We start from the raw sequence: 10647 nt of genomic DNA, 5'->3' as shown, positions 1-10647 counted from the left end.
AGCTAAACAGAGATCAGGCAAAACTAAGGCTCTGACGGGTAGTGACCATTGAACTTTACAGAGAGTCGTTGTAATAATCGCATGGAATCAGCAGTAGAAATACTCTGAGTTCCAAAGTGCTGTCAGCAGTCCAGTTATAAAAATGACTAAGCATGAGGAGTTAAAAGGAATAGGGTACAATGGTCAAGTAACTCCTCATAAGCCAGACATATCTGTAGGCAATGCTATGGGGTGCTTGAACTGATGTAAAGAGTGACACCACTGGACAGTGAATGACTGGAGACAAGTGGTTGGAGTGTTGAATCACGCTATACCTAGTCGCAGTCAGGTGCTGTACTCGGTTCTTTGAATCAATTTCCTTGAAGTCAAATAGCAACTTGGTTTGTACCATTGCTATCAGACCTCTGACTCTGAATGGTTACCTGCCATCATTTTTAGTCGTAACAGTGAATTACGTAGTGGGTGGTGTTTCGATATGGGGTATGGGCTATGAACACATTTTACGGTATTTTCTATAGAGTACAGTAAAAGAACATTTCGGAGACGATGATTTTATCAGCGTGACAGTGCACACTTTCATAAAGCACAATCTGTGAGACAATGGTCTGTGGACAATATCATTCCTGCAATGAACTGGCCTGCCAAAGAACCAACCTGAATGCAATAGAGCACCTCTGGGATGAGTTTGGACGTAATTGTCACTCCAGACACCAGCGTCCGACATCACTATCTTGTCTGGTTTAGGCTTATCAGGAAAAACGGTCCGCCATTGCTCAACAGACATTCAGACTCCTAGTGAAAGTGTCCCCCTCGGAGTTCAAGCAGTCATAAAGGTTAAGGGTGGACACACCTCGTATTAATGTCCGGATACTTTTGATCAGGTAGTGTATACACTGATGAGCTAAATCTTTATGACCCGCAGTGTGGCAACGATTCAGCGTATGATATCGGCAAGTCATTTGTAGGCTGCCGGAGGAATGTGGCACCAAATGTCTACGCACATGTTTCACAATTCCCGTAAATTATGAGCCAGTGGTTTGTGGGGGTGGAGCTGGCGCCCGATAATGTCCCAGATGTGTTGCACTAGGTTCAGATCAAGGGAACTTGGTGGCCAAGACAGCAGCGTGGTGCACTATTATGCTCCAGAAACCACAGTAACACGATGCTAGATTTTTGACACGAATAGTTATTCTGTTGAAAAATATATTCCCTGTCAAGTAACATTAACTTAGTGCACAGCTGTCGCAGTGCCCTCGATCAGTACCATAAATCTAGCTGACGCACAGGTGAATGTCCACCATAGCAGTGCCCTTACCGGCCTGCGACCCTGGCACGGTTCATGTTCTGAGCAGCCGTTCGCCACGTGACTGCGTATTCGTACGCGACTTACGATCTACTGTAACAAGATACGTGATACATATGATCACACGACACGTTTCCATTGATCCACTTTTAAATGCCGATCATCCCGTGGCCACTGCAATCGTAGCAGACTAAGCCATTGGCTCAACATAGGAACACATTCTGGTTGTCTGCTGCGAAGTCCCATATTCCATAATATTCTCTGAACAATGAAGACTCGTGACTGCGTTAAATTTGTACTCTGCGATCTCATCTCCCTAATGCTAACGTCTATCGTAGTTTACAGGCCGTGCAAGCCTCCGATCTCCACTTTCTTTGATGGGACGTGAACTTCAAACTCCTTGTCACCTCTTCGTTATTTCACCACCATTCAGTGATTTTCCATAGATGCTCACGAGAGTAGCAGGTGGACTGCCGGCCAGCTCCACCGTTTTGTAGATGCTCATTCCCAGACACCGGCCTCTAACAATCTGTCTTTAGTGGAAGTGGTTCATCGGAGTGAATTGCCGCATTTGCTATCCGCATTGTCGTTAGAATGATTTCCCATTCCATTCTTCTCTGCTTACGAACAGGATGATTGTAAATAAACTTCCGCTACTTCAGCCGGTGTAGAGGGAGATCTGTTTACCTTATTGGTACCCAACATTATAAGAACGATGTTGGGACTGAAAGCAGCGTTATTTGTATTGTTGGTAGTGTTAGTGTCATGCCTTTCCGCTAGATGCGTATACTGGTACGGTGACGTAGGGTGCAAACACAAGTATTAGTCATTAGTGAGCTTTTCAGTTGCAGACAGTCAACATGTATCTGGAGAAGATGAACAGGACTTTACTCGTAAAGCTGTTTCATCGAAACAACAACAATAGTGGTACTGAAACTTCCTGGCAGATTAAAACTGTGTGCCCGACCGAGACTCGAACTCGGGACCTTTGCCTTTCGCGGGCAAGTGCTCTACCAACTGAGCTACCGAAGCACGACTCACACCCGGTACTCACAGCTTTACTTCTGCCAGTATCCTGTCCCCTACCTTCCAAACTTTACAGAAGCTCTTCTGCGAACCATGCAGAACTAGCACTCCTGAAAGAAAGGATATTGTGGAGACATGGCTTAGCCACAGCCTGGGGGATGTTTCCAGAATGAGATTTTCACTCTGCAGCGGAGTGTGCGCTGATATGATACTTCCTGGCAGATTAAAACTGTGTGCCCGACCGAGACTCGATCTCGGGACCTTTGCATAGGTCCCGAGTTCGAGTCTCGGTCGGGCACACAGTTTTAATCTGCCAGGAAGTTTCATATCAGCGCACACTCCGCTGCAGAGTGAAAATCTCATTCTGGAAACATCCCCCAGGCTGTGGCTAAACCATGTCTCCACAATATCCTTTCTTTCAGGAGTGCTAGTTCTGCATGGTTCGCAGAACAGCTTCTGTAAAGTTTGGAAGGTAGGGGACAGGATACTGGCAGAAGTAAAGCTGTGAGTACCGGGCGTGAGTCGTGCTTCGGTAGCTCAGATGGTAGAGCACTTGCCCGCGAAAGGCAAAGGTCCCGAGTTCGAGTCTCGGTCGGGCACACAGTTTTAATCTGCCAGGAAGTTTCATATCAGCGCACACTCCGCTGCAGAGTGAAAATCTCATTCTGAATAGTGGTACTACTCTTCACGAGTTCAGATGGTTCAAATGGCTCTGAGCACTATGGGACTTAACATCAGAGGTCATCAGTTCCCTAGAACTTAGAACTACTTAAACCTAACTAACCTAAGGACATCACAGACTTCCATGCCCGAGGCAAGATTCGAACCAGCGACCGCAGCGGTCACGCGGTTCTCTTCAGGAGTATCAACGCATTTTAAGGGAGAAGTCCTCTTTCTACACAGAGTTCGAAGAACATGATTCGGAAGTACGAATTTATTGGCGCTTTTGGAACTTCTCCTGGGAGAGACAGGAGGCCAGCTGCGCCACAAATTATTGAAAAAGCTGTTGTTGCAAGGCTGAGAATGTTAGATGCAATGTGCGATCTTCAGCAGTGCAAGAGCTGTGTTATGACTGCTCAACATTCCATGCTCCATCATCAGAAACATGATCCAAACAAGTGTGACATGGAATCAGCAGTGCTGTTCCAGGCTCTCATGGATACAGATGGTCGTCACATTGAGCAACGTTTGTAACCTAACGTAAGGGAGGTACGCAACTAAGAAATGTTATCCTCTCACTTTGAAATAAAAACTTGTTTCTTTCGATGGTTTATTCGTTATTTCTCTTCTCCATTTTCTTAAAAATGTTTCTGTAAAGTTTCATTGTCCTACTCTTACTCGTTTTTCAGGAGGGCCCTATGAAGTAGTGAAAGTTTAATTCAAACCACCCTGTATTTTCCGTACCACGGCACGTGCCCGTAATTCCACAGGTGGCATTCAGTCTCGCAGTGGGAAATGGTCAATATTTTTTGGCTCCTCACTGTGTAGCTTATTTACAAAATAATGGAAAGACTAGTTTAAGACGATCTGGGACAACATCAGGTTCGTTCCAGAAAAATGTAGGAACACAACAAGCAATAATTATCTAACAACTTATCTTATTAGTGAGGTTTAAGAAAGACAAACCTACCTTTATAGCATTTGTAAATCTAGAGGAAGGAATGAATTAAGTTTAAACACCTGTCGACAGCTAGGTCATTCGAGACAGAGCACAGGTTCGAATAAGGGAAGGATTGGTGAGGAAATTGGCTGTGCCCTTTCAAAGGAACCAACAGGCATTTGCCACAAACCATTTAGGAAAATAAGAGAAAACCTAAATATAGATAGCCAGATGAGGATTTGAACTGTCATCCATCCAAAAGCGAGTCCAGTGTGCTAACCCCTGTGCACCACGCTCCACGTAAACCTAAAAAAAGCTTTTGACAGTAGTGACCATGTAAGGTGGCAGAATAAATGAAGGTGAGTTTCGCACCTTACATAAGAGTTTTATACTTTGTAACAGGAAGGTGGATATTACACCTAACGTACATTGGCGATAATGAGCAGATTTGACTATAAGTATGTAATGCCAAAGAGATGACACTCTATCAATGGTATTAACACACTGCACCTATATAATGCATATCAATAAGCAGAAGGTGAAACAAGCAGCGAGAGGAAACGTTTTGTGTGGAAGCAAGCATGGGCAGACGCAGAGGCCGCACCACGGGAGGCACCACAAAAAGCTCTTAGGGGGGCGTCCCGCAGTGGGAGTCAGCGACCGGACAGGTGATGCATACTGAAGAGCAAGTAACGGGCCACCAGAAGTAGGTCAGACAGAAGCTCTAAAAAACTGCATTTCGGAATTACAAATCGATATGAACAAAACCAGTGACGCAGTTGATTACGTGAACAGCGAATGGTACACATGTAACGTTAAGGCGTCTCAAATGGGCAGAAAACGTCCGATTGGTGGAAACGAAGTAGGAAGGAGTGAAGTGCAGAGATTTCGACGCAGTTTGGTGGTAAGGTCCATGTGATTGACAGAGAGAGTTTCCACAAAAATAAGAGGAACGCTCCTATTGATCGAAAAAAGCTGTGACGTAGAGAACGAAAGAATTCAGGTGGGGAGACAGTTCGGCTATGAGAAAGACATGAGCGAACTTTTCGAGGATTCTTCTTTGAATTGGCGTCAAGTGCAGAATGGGGTGAATAACGCTCTGTACAACGCAGAGGAGATATTTGTGTGAACACTGTGTTCACTGTAGCTGACATTCAGCTGGATATTAGCTGTAGCGTTGTTGAGCTCCAACTGGGGAGAAACAACCAGCCAGTTAGTTAATTGTCCTTGCGAGGACTGAGAGGGCATTTTAATATACACACTGCTCCAGGCTTGCGCGTGCATATCGCCATATTCCAAGACAAGGGATGAGTACATGTTTTCTCGCATAACGAGAAACATAGGGAGAGTTTCTGCTGGAAAAATCAGCAAAGGCTTAATTAGTTTTTATATGAATTTCAGTGGGCGAGAGCAACCATGCGGATGGCAGCTCATCGCAGCCCGTGAGCAGAGGGTTAAACTTGTTGGTTCACCAGCTTATGTCCACTGTAAACTCGAGCCACCTTGCATAACCTTTTGCTCAACTTGTCACAAAGCTAACCATCCTCCATAGACTTGATTGTCATCTAAAACAGTACCGAACTTTGAACCGCAATCGGATGATTTATCATAGTACTGGCCGGCATCATGACGTAGCCGTAAGAATAATTTTGTAAAGAAACTTCTAGTTAAAATTTACGATTGTGGTATTTGGGATTATTTCACTTTCTGAGGACGAGATGCGTTCGTTTGACAACTGTTGTAACATTGTCAAGTTTGTAAACTGTTTAAATGCGTGTAATTCTGTGATGATATTGCCGGCCGCGGTGGCCGTGCGGTTCTAGGCGCTCCAGTCCGGAGCGGCGCTGCTGCTACGGTCGCAGGTTCGAATCCTGCCTCGGGCGTGGGTGTGTGTGATGTCCTTAGGTTAGTTAGGTTTAAGTAGTTCTAAGTTCTAGGGGACTAATGACCACAGCAGTTGAGTCCCATAGTGCTCAGAGCCATTTTTTGTGATGATATTGCAACAATAAACCAAAATTGTTCACAAGTTACAGAGTGGTTGTTCTGACCTCAAAACCTTACAACCGTAAAGCAAAGACAAAAATGTAGAATTCCCGCTATGACATTCTGTTTGTACATTGAGTAAAAAGTTAAGGAAACAAGGGGAAATTTGTAAGTGGAATGAAAGATCCGGGAGAAGATATGAAAACCTTTAGGTTTTGCGTTGACATTGTATTTCTGTCAGAGATAGTAAAGTACCTAAAAGTCCATTGAACAGAATGTATGGTATTTTCAAAAGAGATCACAAAATGAGTATCAACGAAAGTAAAACAAGGATAACTGCATGTATTCTAATTAAGTCGGGCGATTCTCGGGGAACTAGACTAGGAAATGAGACACCAACGGTTTTAAATGAGCTATATTCTTTGGGGCAGTAAAGTAACTGACGATGGCCGAAACAGAGAGAATATAAAATGCAGACTGGAGAAAGCATGAAAAGTGTGTTCCATAAACAGAATTTTCCTATCGTGGATTACTAATTTAAGCTTTAATAATACTTTTTTATACTACCAGGGCGTGCTAAAAAGTAATACCTCCAAATATTTTATGAGAAAACTCTTAAAACTTTTAAAGTAATATCAATGTTATTAACATTCTACATATTTATTCTTCATGCCTACATATTCATTTTTCAACATAGTCACCCTGACGACGAACAAATTCATTCCAACGAGAGGCCAGTTTGTTGATACGGTCACTGCAGAATGCTTAACTTTATTCACAGAGACACGGCATGACTTCTGCTTGCACCGCTTCATCACTATCAAAGAGAAGTCCTAGAAGCCGTTCTTTAAGTTAGGAAAACAGGTGAAAACTGGATGGAGCGAAGTTGGGACTTTATAGAGGATTAAGAATGACAGGGAACCACAGGCGTCGGATAGTTTCCGATGTCGCAGCGCTCGTGTGTGGCCTGGCACTGTCGTGCTGAAGAAGAAAGTGTGGACGCACAGTCTCTGCGGATAGAATTCGATTACAGCACTGTGTTACTCACACAACCACATGGTTACGTTACACAGCGTCATGTTACACTTTGCAATTCGGAGCCCTCCAGCGGCATAGGGCTGCAAATATATACAGGGTATTACAAAAAGGTACGGCCAAACTTTCAGGAAACATTTCTCACACACAAAGAAAGAAAATACGTTATGTGGACATGTGTCCGGAAACGTTTACTTTCCATGTTAGAGCTCATTTTATTACTTCTCTTCAAGTCACATTAATCATGGAATGGAAACACACAGCAACAGAACGTACCAGCCTGACTTCAAACACTTTGTTACAGGAAATGTTCAAAATGTCTTCCGTTAGCGAGGATACATGCATCCACCCTCCGTCGCATGGAATCCCTGATGCGCTGATGCAGCCCTGGAGAATGGCGTATTGTATCACAGCCGTCCACAATACGAGCACGAAGAGTCTCTACATTTGGTACCGGGGTTGCGTAGACAAGAGCTTTCAAATGCCCCCATAAATGAAAGTCAAAAGGGTTGAGGTCAGGAGAGCGTGGAGGCCATGGAATTGGTCCGCCTCTACCAATCAATCGGTCACCGAATCTGTTGTTGAGAAGCGTACGAACGCTTCGACTGAAATGTGCAGGAGCTCCATCATGCATGAACCACATGTTGTGTCGTACTTGTAAATGCACATATTCTGGCAGCACAGTTAGAGTATCCCGTATGAAATCATGATAACGTGCTCCATTGAGCGTAGGTGGAAGACCATGGGGCCCAATCAAGACATCACCAACAATGCCTGCCCAAACGTTCACAGAAAATCTGTGTTGATGACGTGATTGCACAATTGCGTGCGGATTCTCGTCAGCCCACACATGGTGATTGTGAAAATTTACAATTTGATCACGTTGGAATGAAGCCTCATCCGTAAAGAGAACATTTGCACTGAAATGAGGATTGACACATTATTGGATGAACCATTCGCAGAAGTGTACCCGTGGAGGCCAATCAGCTGCTGATAGTGCCTGCACACGCTGTACATGGTACGGAAACAACTGGTTCTCCCGTAGCACTCTCCATACAAGTTTGTGGAGGTTAGATTGATACATCGGATAACTAATGAAGAAGTACTGAAGCTATTTGGGAAGAAAAGAATCTTGTGGAGCACCTGGAATAAAAGAAGGTTTCGGTGGAAAGGACACGTCTTGAACTATCAACGAATTCGCAGTTTGGCAACGAACGGAAGTATGAGGAGTAAATGTCCAGAGGGAGTCCATGGCTTGAATACAGTAAGAGGGTTCAATTTGATGAGATGACTCGGAAAAAAATCATGCAGTTTTCGAACACAGTATTATTCGATTACTGACCGACACAGTTACGTCGATTGAATATCCAGGCGTACTGTGCAAAGCGACATGAAATGGAACGAGCACTTTACGTTGTTTGTAGGAAAGGCGAATAGCCGACTTCGGTTAATTGCGAGAATTCTAGGAAACTGTAGCTCATTTACAACAGGAGACAGCACACAGAACACTTGTACAACTCATTCTAGAGTACTGCTCGAAACTTTGGGACTCGATCAGGTGAAGGGAAACACTGAAGCAGTTCAGAGACGTGCTACTAGATGTGTTACAGGTAGATTCCATCAACACCCGGGTATTACGGATATGCTCTGTGACCACAAATGGGAATGACTGGATGGACGGTCGCAGGTTCGAATCCTGCCTCGGGCATGGATGTGTATGATGTCCTTAGGTTAGTTAGGTTTAAGTAGTTCTAAGTTCTAGGGGGCTGATGACCTGAGAAGTTAAGACCCATAGTGCTCAGAGCCATTTGAACCATTTTTGGACTGGATGGAGCAAGAGGTTCTCCTCGTGAAAACTATTTAAAAAATGTAGAAAGCTGATATCTGCGACAGGTTGCAGAACAATTATATTGCCATCGACATACATCTCGTGTAATAACCACAGCGAAAGATACATTAGGACTCGAACGGAGCATTTAGTCAGTCGATTGCCCCTCGCTGCATTTGAGAGTGGACCAGGAAAGGGAATGACTAACTGTGGTAAAAGACAGCATCCACCATCTACGTCTACATCGACACTCCGCAAGCCAACTGACGGTGTGTTGTGGAGGGTAATTTTGAAACCACTAACTGATCCCCCTTTTCCATTCCATTCTCAAATTGTGAGTGGGAATAATTGATGTCGGTATGCCACCATATTAGCTCCTGAAAATATTCTCACAAAATTTCAAAAGTAAACCTCTCCGTGATGCACAAAGCCTCTATTGTAGCGTCTGCCACTAGACTTTGTTGAGTAACCCTCTAACCCTCTCGCACAGACTATACGATGCTGCTACGAAACGCGCTGATCTTCGTTGGATCCTTTCTAATTCCTCTGTCAGTCCTACCTAGTATGGGTCTCAGATTGACGAACAATATTCAAGAATCTGTAGAACAAGCGCCTTGTAGGCTACTTCTTTCGTAGATAAGCTGCACTTCCTTAAGATTCTTCCTACGAATCTCCGTCTGGCGTATGCTTTTCCTATTTGTTTTATGTGGTCCTTTACTTCAGACCTTCTATGTAGTTACTGCTATATATTTTACAGTATTTACGCTTTCCATCACTTTGTTATTTTCTTGTGTCTCTGCTATATGTTAAATTTATTTACACTCAGGGCCAACTGCCAGTAACTGCACCATTCTTCTACCTTTTGTATGTCATTCTGCAAATCGATACTGTATTCTGGCGTTCCTGCTTTCTTATAGACGACTACATCATCTGAAAACAGTCTTTAACAGCCTCCGACGATTTCTACTAGACCATTTATATATACTGTAAACAGTAACAATCCTATTACCCATCCTTGGGGTACTCCGGATATTACCTTTGCATCTGTCAATTTCGTTCCGATAAGAGAAATGATCAAAGAAATGGAACAGAAAGGTATTGATGTGCTGCATTCATTGTGTAAAGCCGGCCGCGGTGGTCTCGCGGTTCTAGGCGCTCAGTCCGGAACCGGGCGACTGCTACGGTCGCAGGTTCGAATCCTGCCTCGGGCATGGATGTGTGTGATGTCCTTAGGTTAGTTAGGTTTAAGTAGTTCTAAGTTCTAGGGGACTGATGACCATAGATGTTAAGTCCCATAGTGCTCAGAGCCATTTGAACCATTGTGTAAAAGAATATGGGAAACTGGGGAGTGGCCGGATGACTAATCAAAGTCTCTCTTCATCCTCTTACTCAAGAAAAGGTCTATCAGGAACTGCTCGAACTACCGAACTATTGCCCTCATATCTCACGCAAGTAAAATTTTGCTCTACATCCTAAACCAACGTTTGAAGCCGTCCGTTCTGCCTCACATATCCACAAAACAAGCAGGTTTTGTTGGAGGGAAAGAAACTCGTGAAGAGATTCTCAACATAAGACAAATAATAGAAAAATCGCGAGAATTCTGTGTTCTTGTTTTCATCTGCTTCCTTGACTGTAGGAAAGCCTTTGATAGTGTTGTCCGAGAAAAGTTGTGGCAGGTGCTTGCAGCTGATAGCTTTGATCAAAGTTCTATACAATAATCACTTCGCAGTTGTAAAGACAAGTGCTGGCATGTCTGATTCCTTCAGTGTATCAAAAGATGTGAGACAGGGTTGTGTCCTATCCCCACAACTGTACAACATCTATGCAGAACATGACATTAGGAAAGCTCTTAATGGTTGCATCAAAGGCATC

This window comes from Schistocerca serialis, chromosome 3 (assembly GCF_023864345.2).
Source record: "Schistocerca serialis cubense isolate TAMUIC-IGC-003099 chromosome 3, iqSchSeri2.2, whole genome shotgun sequence".
Taxonomy (NCBI): domain Eukaryota; kingdom Metazoa; phylum Arthropoda; class Insecta; order Orthoptera; family Acrididae; genus Schistocerca; species Schistocerca serialis.
The sequence above is the reverse complement of the archived record's forward strand: the minus strand, read 5'-3'. Positions refer to the sequence as shown.